The sequence below is a fragment of the Plecotus auritus genome, assembly GCF_963455305.1.
Source record: "Plecotus auritus genome assembly, chromosome: 3".
Classification (NCBI taxonomy): Eukaryota; Metazoa; Chordata; class Mammalia; order Chiroptera; family Vespertilionidae; genus Plecotus; species Plecotus auritus.
Window position 1 is genome coordinate 14262001 of NC_137772.1, and position 15177 is coordinate 14277177.

Consider the following 15177-nt stretch of genomic DNA (forward strand, 5'->3'; position numbering starts at 1 on the left):
CCTCTGCTAGCCTGGTCACTCCTAACTGCCCTCCCCTGCAGGTTTGATCGCCCTCAACTGCCCTCCCTTGCAGGCCTGCTCCCTGCCCCCCCCACGCCAACTGCCCTCCCCTGCTGGCCTGATCACCCACAACTGCCTTCCCTTGCAGGCCTGGTCCCTCCCAACTGCCCTCCCCTGCTGGCCATCTTGTGGCGGCCATCTTGTGTCCACATGGGGGCAGCCATCTTGTGTGTTAGAGTGATGGTCAATTTGCATATTACTCTTTTATTAGATAGGATTATTCAGTTTTAATGACCTTTGCCAATATTATGGGTATAGGCAATGTTGTTTAGGGGAGGAAAAACTTTCTTCTCTACCCTCTAAAGTTAAATACCTGAGGCATGTGAGTAAAACTGACAAAAGACAGATTACAAATAGAGAAAGATTAATTCATATGCACATGGGAGCCAAAGAAATAGGTGGCTCTTTATTTTAATATATTTTTATTGATTTCAGAGAGGAAGGTAGAGGGAAAGAGATATAGAAATATCAATGATGAGAGAGAATCATTGATCAGCTGCCTCCTGCATGCCCCACACTGGGGATCAAGCTGGTAGCCTGGGAATTGAATGGTGACTTCCTGGTTCAAACATCCAGTCATCCAGTCATGCCAGCCGGTCTAAGTGGCTCTTTAAATGGTTCAAGTGAAGGGCTTATATACCTAACTTAGCAGGGGGAAGGGAGGAGAAAGTAATGACTATTATAGAAAGGACAAAGAGCTTTCCTTCAGAATCAAATAGGATTTTAGGGGAATAAGTGAGAGATAAGAGAGTGACAGTGGATGTCTATGCAGGTGCAAATGATCTTTCCATCGGGAGGGGAATTTATGTAGGTTTACTCTGGGTGTCTCTCCTGGAGCAGCAGCTGCCCCAAAGAAGAAATTTTGGCAGTTATTTCTCAGAAATTTTTGCTTTTAGTCAGATAACAGGAATTCTGAGAACACTTTTTCTTTTTTTTTTTTTTTCATCTGTTAAGTCTCAAATACCTTCATCTTCAAATAATCTTTATACCAACTTGGGGTCTCTGAGTAGGTCCCCAAACTATTTTTTTTGTTTCAAGTTGCAGTGTTCCAATTTCTAATGAGGTGGGACCTTCTTTTATTTGATAAGATGGTGTGGTGGTGAAAAATGCTAAGACAGTGAAGAATGGTCACTAAATTTTTGTTGATAAGATGTGAGAGATCAATGTTAGAAAAATGAAATGAATGAAGACCAGATAGCAATGAGAATATTATAATACTGCAGATGAGATGGCTACTGTTTAGAGGACAGAACAAAAGTCACAGCTAAAATACATATACTTGGTGCTTGTTTTTTCCTTAGGAAGACAACTCACTATAGGGTGTATTATACCATAGTGGTTAAGAACCATGACTCTCTTTCCTACCAGCCATGTTATATTGAGCAAGTTTCTTCTCTATGCATCAGTTCCTCATCTTACAATGGGAGAGTTAATACTCTCTACTTCACAAGATGGTTATAAAAATTAAATGGGTTCATCCATAAGATAGGTCACTACATTTAAATATAGAATGTCTATCACTCATTTTCTCTACATAAGCACTTAATCACATCTACAATTTGAAAAACAAGTGTAGAAACTTAGAGGAGTGGCTTCCCCAGGGTAACCCGACATTAAATAATGGAACCTGGACTGAAAATCCATGCTCTTGATTATATCAGGAAACTGAACCTTCTCTATGTAATTTTGCTTTGGTCATGCTTTTGTCATTTTCCACATCTTTAAAATTAAGCAATTAGTTAATTAGATTCTATATTCACTTCCAGGAATGAAATTGTGTGATCGACATACAACATGAATTTACAAATTCATGGGCTCTGATTTAATTGTTGCTGGTACTTGATTCTTACAATTTGCATGCTTAACTGTATGCTTATATAAGACAAATAATTTTCTTTGGTTCAAAATCAGAGAAGATATAGGTAGTTTAGTGTTCTAATCATGATCCAAAAAAGTCTTATTTAAACCTGAAATAATCTTTGTAGACCTTGCTCATATCCTACCTGCCATAGAGAAAATCAGTTAATGTAACCTGTCACACAAAGAAAATCAACTCTATAGATTTTACTAGCATACAAACCTCATATCCCTAAAATAAACAGTGCATACGCCTTTTCTTCATGTTTATGCTTAAGGCAGCTTTCCTGGCTGCTCTTCCGTAAGACATATTTCCTTTGACTCTATACTACAAAGTTTTAAAAAACAATCTACTTGTGAAATTAGCTACCAATAGACATAGTTTATATTCTGCATCATATAACCATAAAACAAATATATTTTGATTAAAGAAAAAAGATCAAAACTCAGTATAAAGCTTAGTTAATTACTACTATGGCAGTAAGTACAGATGAGTAATAATAACAGATATTCAAATGAAGTGTTTTAAATTGATCAGGGTTCAGTTTTCACTCCACCAGCATAATATTCAGGTCTAGAACTCTCCTATGGCAACACAATAGTTCATGAGTGAATAGATCTTGAAGTAAGAAGTCAACATTGCCATGTAAATACTGTGTCATCAACAATCATTAAATCTCTCCTGGATATAATGACTTCAATTACTGCTCTAAGTACTCAAATTTAGCATTTGACCTTTTTTATCTATAGAATGAAAACCTACAGTTAAGCAATTAAATGTAGTAAAATAAGTTCAACACCATTAAATCAATTTGAAAGGAGAAGCAGTAAATGCCAGGTGATTAGCATAGTCATTCACCAAAGAAAGAAAAAGGAATAATGAAGACTATGAATCAAAACACAAAAGCACAGTTTTTTAGGACATTATTTTAAATTTTACAATATAGTTTACCCCCCAACACACACCTCTTTTCTTTTGTGCAATAAACTGACAGTTGGATTATAGTTCAGAATGATACAAAGAGCATTTATTATCATGGGTTATTAAGAGATGATGCCTATCATAGTGAGAGATAGCAGAATATGCACCCCCCTCCACCCAACTATGCAACTTTGGCCTAAGGATTATTTTGAACTTAAGGCCATTGAGGAGAAGCAGTTATAAGAGAAGCTCTTTGCCTCCCTCTGCTTGCCTAAAAGCAGGACATAAATTTGTAAAGTCGTCCTCCTCCCCTGTTTTCCAGAGACAACTCTAGACCCTTATTAGCCTAGAGAAGGCACCAGAAGCCCTTATCTACCATTGGTTTCTCATATAGTATTTGCATTCCCACAACTCCCCTAGAAGATCAAACTCCTTTTTTTTTTTTTGTCTTTGAAAGGGCGGGGAGAGACCGACTCTATGTTCCCTTTGTTCCATATCTTTCACCTCGTGGAGTCAGGTTCCCGCCCTAGAACCTCTCCAAGAGCCCAACCCACACTTTTGAATTAGCCAATAGAAATGCAAGGGGAAGGTAAGCCGCACCCTGCCCCCATGTGCAACCTGATCCCGACCAATCAGCGGAGGCCACACTACCTCACCCCTCCTACCTCTCCCAGGCCCCCTATAAATCAGCGCGTTTGGGGGCTGACTCTTTCTCTCTCTCTCCACCTCGCCGCTGCGCCGGGGGGGGGGGGGGGGGGGGGGGGGGGGGGGGGGGGGGGGGTGTGTGTGTGTGTGTGTGTGTGTGTGTGTGTGTGTGTGTGTGTGTGTGTGTGTGTGACTGAGCTCGAGCTAGCTCGATTAAAAGGCTCTTTGCTTTTGCATCGGACTCGGCTCCCTCGTGGTCTTTGGGAATCACGAAATTTGGGCATAACATCTTGTTACTTCTTTAAACATTTATTGTGCTTTTGTTAAGATACTTATATAAGCCCAAGTTCTACCCACCCGTTTAAGTTACTTATCACTGATTGTTCCCAAGTGTATACATGCACTGTTAATAAACTTCTGCTTGTCTTTCTCTTGTCAGTATAATTTACAGGACCCTAGCAAGAGAACTTACGCTGCTAGAAAAAAAAAAAAAAAAGATTCACCCCACAACCTCTGAAATAGAGTGTTAATGAAAACAAAAAGCCTGGGAACAGTAAATCTATGTATTTAACTTTGATTTGTGCACAAGGAGGGAAGAACAGAACCCTCCCCCTACTAAAAAGGCCAAACTGAAGGGAAGAAGGGGATAAAACAATGTGAAGTGGGGCAAGTTCTGGTTCAGGCTCAGTAGAGTCCACTAGGAAGAAGTGTTGCTCTCTAGTGGATTGTGGATTAGCTGTGGGCAGCAGATTGGAAAGTTCATGTGTAAATAAAAAGTGGAGGTTCCTGGGGTTCTCTGGCCCCTGGCTTTTCTCTCTTTTGGATAACAGCAGAAATAGCCACCTGGAAATTAATCCTAAATTCCAACAGATATACAGGCATGTGAGCAGTCTTAGTCAGAGCTGATGGACAGCTATTAACAAGCTAACTGTTGTGTCTCTTTCTCTCACCCCCTGGCCACTCTAATTTAATTAAGAACATCTCAGATTTTTTGCTTGTCACATTATATGATGGTTTTACAGAACTGTGAATTCAAGCAACTACAACATAAATTATATTTGAAGAGCACGAGACAGGTTTCTTCAAATACATGTCGCAGCTCAAAGTAGGGATTTAGATACCTATGCTAGAACTTCACATTCTACCTCTAGTTTTAAGTTTACCTGTACTGAAATAAGTTTGTTTTACACTAAATATTTGATGTAACTTATAGTTTTAAAACAAGTTTCAATAAAAACTTTCCTTCCAGTTTTTCTACACTTTAAACTCGCTCTGCCGGCCATTCACTTGAGAGCAGACTGTTAAATGAATTAACAGCTGAAACGTGTGCCAGCAGGGCAGTTAAGTGGAGGATTAGAAGATGTTTGAGATTCCTTTCAGAATTCTGATCTTATACATCTCAGAAGACTATTCTATAGCCTACTTTGATCCTACTGCAGCAATCTTGTCTTTTGTTTTCTGTTCATAAACCTGCCTTTAGGAGTTTCCAATTTATGCCAAGATTTCAAATTAGCACAAGCTGTTGCCTCCCTCCAGCAAATCAACCTTAGGGAAACTGTTGAGGAAAACACAATATGGCCTCATAAAAATATGAGGGATTCCTAGGAAAAAAGAAGGCTCCTTTGAAGTGATGTGTGGCAAGGTAGGTAAATGACTGTAGCCTGCAGCAAAGGGCTTCTGGCTCAGCAATTCTAACATAAATTAGAAAAGAGCGGTTTAAATAGGGTCTTTGCTTCTCCCTTGTCTTTCCTCTTGTTGCATAAATTGGCAATGGTCATCCAAACGTCTGAAGACCAGAACCTCAAATGGCACACACCCGGCTGGGCATTTCCTTGGGTTAAAATCACGACAGGACAATCCCTCGAAAGGGTGGGGAATTGAGGAAAAGCGGGAGCCACTGACCAGCCTTGACTTTCTCTCTTTCAGCCATTTCCCTCCAGACTTCCAGGGCTGATGGGTGACAATCTAGAGAGACACGTTTTCCTTGGTGTTTGAAGGTTGGTCATTGACCTGGAAAGCTACTTGACGTAGTGAAACCAAATGGGAATGATTAATTATGGCTCTTCACCTGAAAGCCCATCCCTTCATCTACACTTGACCCCAGAGTATTGATCAAGGCTCTTTCTTCTGCCCCTCCCTCATTCATATTAACAGGTAACCTATCGCATTAGGGATAAGCCAAAATAGCGATGATAATAATACCAATAGCTAAAATAATAAGATATAATTTCTTTAAATTGAAAACTATAGGAATATAACATCTTCAAATTAAAAATTGGTCAACATAGCAGTCAAAATTTGAAATAAACTTAATAAATATGTAAAAAGCGTGGGGGATGATATCAATATGGAACAAGATGTGATAAAAAATAATGAAGTGGAAATAGTAGGTGTGAAAAATTTAGTTGAAATAAGAGAATAATGGATGGATTGCCTAAAATAATGGATAGCTAAACAGTGTATTAATCGATTATAAGATAATTTCCTAGAAGGAAACAAATATGATAGAACAGCAGATAAACATGGAGAATAAAAGAGGGACAAACATCCGGATAACAGCTTTTGAGAGAGAAAGAGAAAATAAAAATAGTCAAGGTAAATTTCCAAGAGTTCAAAGAAAACAAGTCCTTAAAATGAAACATTCAATGTAGTGTCAAATCAAAGACTCTTAGCATTTTTCAACAGTTTGTAGGAAGTGGCCTATTGAAGTGGTCTTCTTAGGGTGACTAGATACTGAAATTAAAAATCACTAACAGCCAGTGTGCTGCAGTGATAATATGATAATCACCTCTTTAGAGAAAGAAGGTCAGGATGAATTAAGGATAAGCGTCACCAGATGAAAAACAGAGATTGACGGATAAATCCAGCCAAAATTTAAGGTCTAACCCAGTGAGCCGCATGTGGCTCGAGAGCCGCAGTTTGCCAACCACCGGTCTAACCTAACCTGGGAAAGTCCTAATAATTATATGAACTGGAGCAACCAGAGGTAGTTCTACTGTGAGAAATAATTAGCCCTACCATACACTGATAATATTCAGGCAAAAAGCTTAGAGACTAGCAAGACTATCTAGGTTTTAGTGGAATTATATTTATTTATTAATCCTATTGGCCTAATCCACAAAGACATCAGAAACAAATCTGAATTTGAGGGGACTTTAGTAGAAACAAGAATTAAGGGTGGTGGAACAGATATTTTCACAAGATGTTTGTGATCCATCTGCTCAGATAATATACAAAGTATCTGTAACCAGTACACATGCAATTTGCAGAAGTTTTCAGAACCTGAATAGGGAAATATGGGAAGTTCTTTTGCAGTTTGGCTCAAAAGCTGCCTGAGTTGTTTCAAAGAGACACTGGACTAGGAAGAATATAGCGCAACAAAGCAAACTCCCAAAGTGGATATGATATATTAGAAGCATTCTATGGGGAGGGGGGGATTCTGAAGAAATCTAATGCTTATATTAGAAGGTGCTTCACTAAAGTCTTGGCCATAAATCAAACCTCAACAAATTAAAAAAAAAAAACATACAGGTGTACCTCAAAGATATTGTGGCTTTACTTCCAGATATTTACCCAATAAAGTAAATATCACAATAAAGCAAGTCAATCTTTTTGCTGGTGGAGGGTCTTGACTTCAATTTGTAAGAAAACAAAGTATGGCCTAAGAAATATATTCTTAGTCCATAATGAAAATAAACTAGAATTACATTGTGTAATATTTTACTATTTTCTCTTCAATTGAGGCATAACACACATATTGTAAAGGACAAATTGTACTAGGTGTAAATACACTAGTCATAAATTTATACCTCAATGAATTTTTACATATGCAAACACCTATATAACTCCACTACTCTAACATTTCTCTTGTGCTACTTCCCAATTATTGCCTTCCTCCCACCAAGAGGTAACCTATATTCTGACTGCTAACCCTATAGACCAGTTTTTTCTCCTTTTGAACTTTGCATAATTAAATGACAGATTACATAATATTTTGTAACTGGCTTTTTTCAATCAAAATAATGCCTTTAAGACTCATCCTTGCTGTTTTCTTTTTAATTGCTGTGTATTATTCCACTGTAAGAATATAACACTATTTTTATTTCAATTGAAAATGGAGGACAGCAAGAGCTTGTATTTGCTCAGTCTGCTATCTTACATGAAACGATTATATGGTTCTCACAATATAGTACATCGAATCTATCTTCTGTTGTATGAGGTTATATTGCCATCCTCAAAAGATTGTGAGTTACTTGAGAAGAGGATTATGTACTGTTGTATTTTCTGTCCTTTAGAAGTATCTGACATAGTACGTACTAAATAGTTGGAATTCAAAAGCAGAACGTTCAAAAGCAGAAACTTTAAGTAAATTTCTGCTGTAAAAAAATAAATGAAATAAAAAATAATAGCAAGTCCTTTTCCTTAAAAGCTCACTATACTTTTTCTAATACCAAATGGCGTAGCAAATTAAAGACACTATTTATGTATGCTGATTTGTATCTGTGCCCAAATAACACTTCATTTTGAAAATTCACTTAAAGTTTAGCTGCAATGAAAAGAAAATAATTTGAAATTTAGCTTTTTTAAAAAACCCTGTATTACGAAAACTTTCAGGAAAGTATAATTTACCTAAGCACTGATGTAGAGAATAGGTTTGGTAGAGAAAATAGTGTAACATTGTTTGCAGTAAGATTTGTTATTACTGACTATACATAATTATTGTTACTGAAAGTTTAGATTATGAAATGATTTAAATGAACTTTTCCCTGAGTGGTTTATTTTATAGATTTTTTAAAAAAAATATATTTTTATTGATTTCAGAGAGGAAGGGAGAGGGAGAGATAGAAACATCAATGATGAGAGAGAATCATTGATTGGCTGCCTGCTGCATGCCTCCCACTGGGGATCGAGCCTGCAACCTGGGCATATGCCCTGACCGGGAATCATACCGGTGACCTCTTGGTTTCTGGGTCGACGCTCAACCACTGAGCTACACCCAGCTGGGTCTGAGTGATTTATTTTAATAACTAGATTATGACTGTAATAGTATTTGGCTAAAGCATTAGCACTTAAGAGAAGGTAAACTCAGTAATATTATATCTCATATTGAATATACTGTGCATGATGGTAGAATCTGATATGCAAAGACAAACTAAGGGGAAAAATAATAAATGTTCAAAAATATCCATGACATGTTATTTGCCATGAAGGACAATAACCTCCTGCTTTTGCAGATTATGCTGTGATTGTGTTCTTTGTTCATTATTTTAGTTTTTCTACTTATATATAAACTAGAGGCCTGGTGCATGAAATTCGTGCACTCGGTGTGGGGGGAGAGTCCCTTAGCCCAGATTGCGAGAGGGTGCATGATCGGGGCTGGGGAGGGACATGGGAGGTTGGCCAGCTGGGGACGGGTCGTGGGAGGGCTCCAGCGTGTGTCCTGCTCAGTCCTGATTGGCTGGACCCCAGCAGCAAGCTAACCTACTGGTTGGAGCATCTGCCCCCTGGTGGTCAGTGTACATCATAGTGAGCAGTTGAGTGGTCTTAGCATATCATTAGCATATTACATTTGATTGGTTGAATGGCCGACCAGATGATCAGACACTTAGCATATTAGGCTTTTATTATATAGGATATATCAAGCAACTAGTATTTTTATATATATATATATATTTATTAATTTCAGAAAGGAAGGGAGGAGAAGAGATAGAAACATCAATGATGGGAGTGAATCATTGTTCGGCTGCCCCCCTGCACACCCCACACTGCAACCGGGGTACATGCCCTTGACCAGAATCAAACCCAGGAACCTTCAGTCTGCAGGCCAACGCTCTATCCACTGAGACAAGTAGGCTAGGGCGCAACTAGTATTTTTGTGGTAGATTTTTTTTAGACATGAGAAGACATTTTAGGTAAGACAACATATGCTTGTTTCTAGTGTATTAAATTCAGGCACATTAAAATCTGGGGATGTGCTGAGGAAAACAAAATGCTATTAAAGTTTCTCTATCTCTGTAATATCCCCAGGGAGGTTATTCAAAAAAGCTACTTACAAAGCCATTCAGTGGCTTGCCTCCTGTTAATGGCTTTAGTGCAGTGGTTCTCAACCTTTCTAATGCCGCGACCCTTTAATACAGTTCCTCATGTTGTGGTGACCCCCAACCATAAAATTATTTTCGTTGCTACTTCATAACTGTAATTTTGCTACTGTTATGAATCGTAATGTAAATATCTGTGTTTTCCGATGGTCTTAGGCGACCCTGCTAGTGGTTCTCAACCTGCCATTCTTAGCTGTGGAAAAGGGGGGTCAGCTGGCATGAAAAGTGTCTGGATCATTTTTAGTTAAATGTGGTAGTTTTAAACTGTTTGTTTTAAAAAAACAACTGTACAACTCTTCATTGTCACCAAAGTGAAGAGTCACTGCATCAATAAAACTTTAAGAACCTTCTGTACTAAACACAGTTTACAATGTTCTGTTATTTTTGTATGTTTAGAATGCTGAAATGTTTTTAAAGTTAAATAAAAACAATATTACATTTTTTAAAAATTTCTAATTTGTAGACAAGTAGATAAATTTAAATGGAGATTTCCTCAGATATTGTTCTGATATGAAAAATTGCAGACATATATCATGGAATAATCAGCCTCAGACATATGGATCCAGACACATTCTAGAGTTTTCCAGGCAAAGCCATTTTTGAAAATAAGAAGCCCAATCATCCTTAGTCAAAAATACTTTCCTAAAGAATTTACGTTTAATCTTATATTATTTATTATTTCAGAAAATCATTTACATTTTTATCAAAGTATTATTAAAAGTTGTTATTTGTTACATTTGTGAATAAAAAGTATTTCAAAACCAAGAATTTTCAGAAAGCAGAAAATGAAAACCAGAAAATTTTTTATGCTTCAGGCATTTGTCTAAAGACTTATCTAATATTCATCTCTTTTATTTAGCAAAACCTTCCTGGAAGTTAGAAATAGTATATCTATTATTCCAAATGACACTGAATGAAATTAATTTGCTTAAAATTAATACAGATAGATATCAAAACACAATTGTTCTTTTTAACTATTCAAGAATCAACTACATGTTTACTACCTCACTCAGAATAGTTCCTGTTTAACTCTATTCCTGGCATACAGAATATTAGAATGAATCCCAAATATCATATTGGTCTCTTGGAAACTAAAGGAGACGGGTGATCACAGGAATCATATGTAGTTTTGTCCTTAATAAATTTCACCTTTTGTTAAGAATTCCCTTTTCAGGAAGGGGATGATATTTTACTTAAATATTATAATATTCTGAAGTAATCCTACAGCTTCTCTCAGAATAATTAATTATTCACATGAGGAATTTCTTCCAACTCATATCCTATTGTTTGCCACTTGAAGATTTTGTGGTCACATGTAACATGAATTTCTTCAATGGTCACAGAAATGACAGCACAACCCACAATGGAGAGGAGTATTTCATGTTCCCTCAGACATCAGATCAATTTCCAATTATGAATAAATGTTATTCATTCTTCACATTCATGTCAAGATTCAGTTTATGCTTTAGCCCTGTGAAATTCTTGAATAAAAATTTTGTTGCTGTTTTATCTCTTGCACTGCGTTTTCTTTCCACTAAAGCAGTTGTTCTCAACCTTTCTAATGCCGCGACCCTTTAATACAGTTCCTCATGTTGTGGGGACCCCCAACCATAAAATTATTTTCGTTGCTACTCCATAACTGTAATTTTGCTACTGTTATGAATCGTAATGTAAATATCTGTGTTTTCCAATGGTCTTAGGCTCTACAGCAGCGGTTCTCAACCTGTGGGTCGCAACCAAACACTTTTCATGCCAGCTGACCCCCATTTTCCACAGCTAAGAATGTCAGGAAGCTATGTCACTATATACAAAAACAAGACAACCTGAAGCTAAATGGATGCTCACTGCATTGTCCACAGGTCCAGCCTCACAGTGCACGCCCTGAGCTGCAGCCCCTCCAAAAGGCATCTTCCTCAAGTCTCAACACTAAGCAAAGAGCATCAAGAGCTTGTCTTGGTTGTTTGTTCTTTTTACAAACTATAGATATGTGCAGTTGAGAACTCAGGAGTTCTAGCCAATAACCAAATAGTTAACACCACCTTACAGATTTACAAAAAAAAAAGAAAATGCCAGAAACATCTTTAAATGCCTTATCACACCAACAGCAAAGGACACAGTGAGGAGAACAGGAGAGCCTTTTCATTTTAAAAATGTTTGGAAATATGTACAACTTTGATACAGTTTCTGGGTGCTCCAGACACCCATGGCCACTTCATGCAAATCACGGACAATTTCTGGAGCACTCTGAGAGACTACATATGATCAGATCCAAATATGTAATTAATCCTACTGAGGGCAACAGACACCTCTCAAATAAGAGCTGTGTCAATTAGGGCACTCCCCTACACTAAGGTATTCACAAGCAGACAAATAAACAGTTTTTTTATTCCTCCCCCTCCCCCTCCTCCCCATCTTCTTCCTCCTCCTCCTCTTCATCTTCTTCTTGTACCTTTTTCCGGGTAACTTTAGTAAGACCATTTGCGCCATCAAACTTGCCTTTAGACTTATAGTTGGTGACATCCTTCTCAAACTTCTCCTTCAGCTTTGCAGCCTTATTGTTGTAAGGCTGCTTTTCACTGTCACTTAAATTATTCTACATCTTGCCCAGCTTCTTTGCCACATCTCCAATAGAAATTCCAGGGTTTGTGGATTTGATCTTGGGGCAGAATTCTGAGCAGAAAAGGAAAAATTCAGACGTTGGCCTTTTGGGGACATTTGGGTCCTTCTTCTTCTTGCCTCCCTTAGCTGGTCCATAATCCTTCATTTCCCGATTATAGTGTACTTTATCTGCCTTTGCCATCTCATTAAATTTAGATTTCTCTTTTGCTGACATTGTCTTCCACCTCTCAGAGCACTTCTTAGAAAATTCTGCAAAATTGACTGGAACTTCTGGGCTTTTCTTCTTATGTTCCTCTCTGCATGTCTTCAGAAAAAAGGCATAAGCAGACATCTTGCCCTTTGGCTTCTTGGGATCACCTTTAGCCATCCTGACTGTATTGTTCGCTAGTCTGGGCAGCGCAGGGTGCAAGGTGAGGCTCAGTGCCCCCAGCCTCATGCTAGCTGCCTCCACCAGAGCTGCCTCAAAAATTAAAAAAAAATTTCCAATAATCATAGTCTCAAAAACAAAATAAAATAATGCTCCTTCTCCCCCAAAACAACAAAAAATCCTGTGGACCGATAATGACTTGGATGCTGGGATGGAAAATACCTTTAGCAGTATGCCAGTACACTCACTAAAACTTTGGTCTGCCGCTAAATGGGAATTTCAATTATTCATTTAATATAATGAATATCAGTTATTCATTTAATAAATCATTATGCTACCAAGCAGGTAAAAATTTCTGACAAAAAAACACAAGACAATAAATAGTTCTTAGACCTGTAAAAACAATCAGAGATTCTCTATCTTGTTTAAACTGTGTTCAATAACATTAAATTTTTACATGGTAGAAAACTGGTGTTACAACTTTGAGCCTCCTCTCCACTCATGAAAACATGTAGAAGAGTTTGATTTTAAAGAATATTCGATTTGTAATTATATTCTTCTGTAAATATGTGTTTTCCCTGAGACCATGATTTATAGTAATAGGTCAAAATGATATAAAAATAAACTAACAAGATCAGAATATAATTGAAATACAATACTTGGAGTAAATTAAGTAAAATCACAATTACAATCACAAAATAAGAGGGATTCTTGTCTGCAAAATTTCAGAAATTCAGTAATACTTATATTTCAGTTAAGTTGTATAACATAGTGAGCATACACTTAGACCTGGGATATACAGCGAGTCCCAAAAAATGTATACACACACTTTTAAAAATTATAAAGGCAGTGTTTATTAAAATACATTTCACTTTCACTTAACAGCTATCAGCTGTTAAAATATGTATACATTTTTTGGAGAAACCCTATATGAATCTGCTTTGCTTCAAGTTTTCTCATTTACTAGCTGTGTGGTCTCTGGCAAGTCACTTATCCTCTCCATTGCTTTGATTCATCAACTGTAAAATGAGGATAATAGTAATATCTACCTTGTGCTATTGCGAGGGTTTTATAAATTTTATTTTTATTTATTTTTTTATTGTTTAAAGTATTACATATATTAGTACATATATCTCCTTTTTTCCCCCATTGACCTTCCCCCAGCCTCCCCTACCCCGTCGCATGCCCTCATCCCACCCCCGCAGTGTCTTGTGTCCATTGGTTGTGCTTATATGCATGCATACAAGTCCTTTGGTTGATCTATTTCCCTCCCTCCCCAACAATCCCCAGGCTTCCCGCTCTAATTTGACAGTCTGTTTGGTGCTTTACTGCCTCTGTATCTATCTTTTTATTCATCAGGTTATAATGTTCTTTATTTTCCATAAATGAGTGAGATCATGTGGCATTTTTCTTTCATTGCCTGGCTTATTTCACTTAACATAATGCTCTCCAGGTCCATACATGCTGCTGCAAATGGTAAGAATTCCTTCTTTTATATAGCAGTGTAGTATTCCATTGTGTAGATGTATCATAGTTTTCTGATCCAGTCATCTGCTGATGGGCATTTAGGCTGTTTCCAAATCTTAGCTATGGTGAATTGTGCTGCTATGAACATAGGGGTGCATATATCCTTTCTGATTGGTGTTTCTAGTTTCTTGGGATATATTGCTAGAAGTGGGATTACTGGGTCAAATGGGAGCTCCATTTTTAGTTTTTTGAGGAAACTCCATACTGTTCTCCACAGTGGCTGCACCAGTCTGCATTCCCACTAGCAGTGCACGAGGGTCCCTTTTTCTCCACATCCTCGCCAGCACTTGTCGTTTGTTGATTTGTTGATGATAGCTATTCTGACAGGTGTGAGATAGTCCGCATTGTCCTTTTGATTTGCATCTCTCAGATAATTAGTGACTTTGAGCATGTTTTCATGTGTCTCTTGGCCTTCCTTCTGTCTTCTTTAGAAAAGATTCTATTTAGGTCCGTTGCCCATTTTTTTATTGGATCATTTATCTTCCTTTTATTAAGTTGTATAAGTTGCCTGTAGATGTTGGAGATTAAACCTTTATCAGTGATAACATTTGCAAATATGTTCTCCCATACAGTGGGATTTCTTGTTTTATTGATGGATTCTTTTGCTGTGAAAAAGCTTTTTATTTTGATGTAGTCCCATTTGTTTATTTTCTCTTTAGCTTCCATTGCCCTAGGAGCAGTATTGGTGAAGAAATTGCTTCGGCATACGTCTGAGATTGCTCTGCCTGTGGGTTCCTCTAGTATTTTTATGGTTTCCCGTCTTACGTTTAAGTCCTGTATCCATTTTGAGTTTATTTTTGTGTATGGTGTAAGTTGGTGGTCTAGTTTCATTTTTTTGCATGTATCTGTCCAATTTTCCCAGCACCATTTATTGAAGAGACTGTCTTGACTCCATTGTATGTTCATGCCTCCTTTGTCAAATATTAATTGAGCATAGTGGTTTGGGTCAGTATCTGGATTCTCTATTCTATTCCATTGGTCTATATGTCTGTTCTTGTGCTAGTACCAGGCTGTTTTGAGAACAGTGGCTTTGTAATACAGCTTGAAATCTGGTATTGAGATCCCACCTACTTTGTTCTTCT

At 37.5% G+C, this 15177-nt stretch overlaps 1 pseudogene across 1 annotated transcript; it reads right to left on the reverse strand.

Moving 5' to 3' along the window:
- Positions 1-11965: 11965 nt before the first annotated feature.
- LOC308244655 (high mobility group protein B3-like) lies at positions 11966-12589 on the reverse strand (annotated as a pseudogene). The gene has a single exon. The product of its transcript is annotated as a high mobility group protein B3-like (transcript).
- Positions 12590-15177: the final 2588 nt, after the last annotated feature.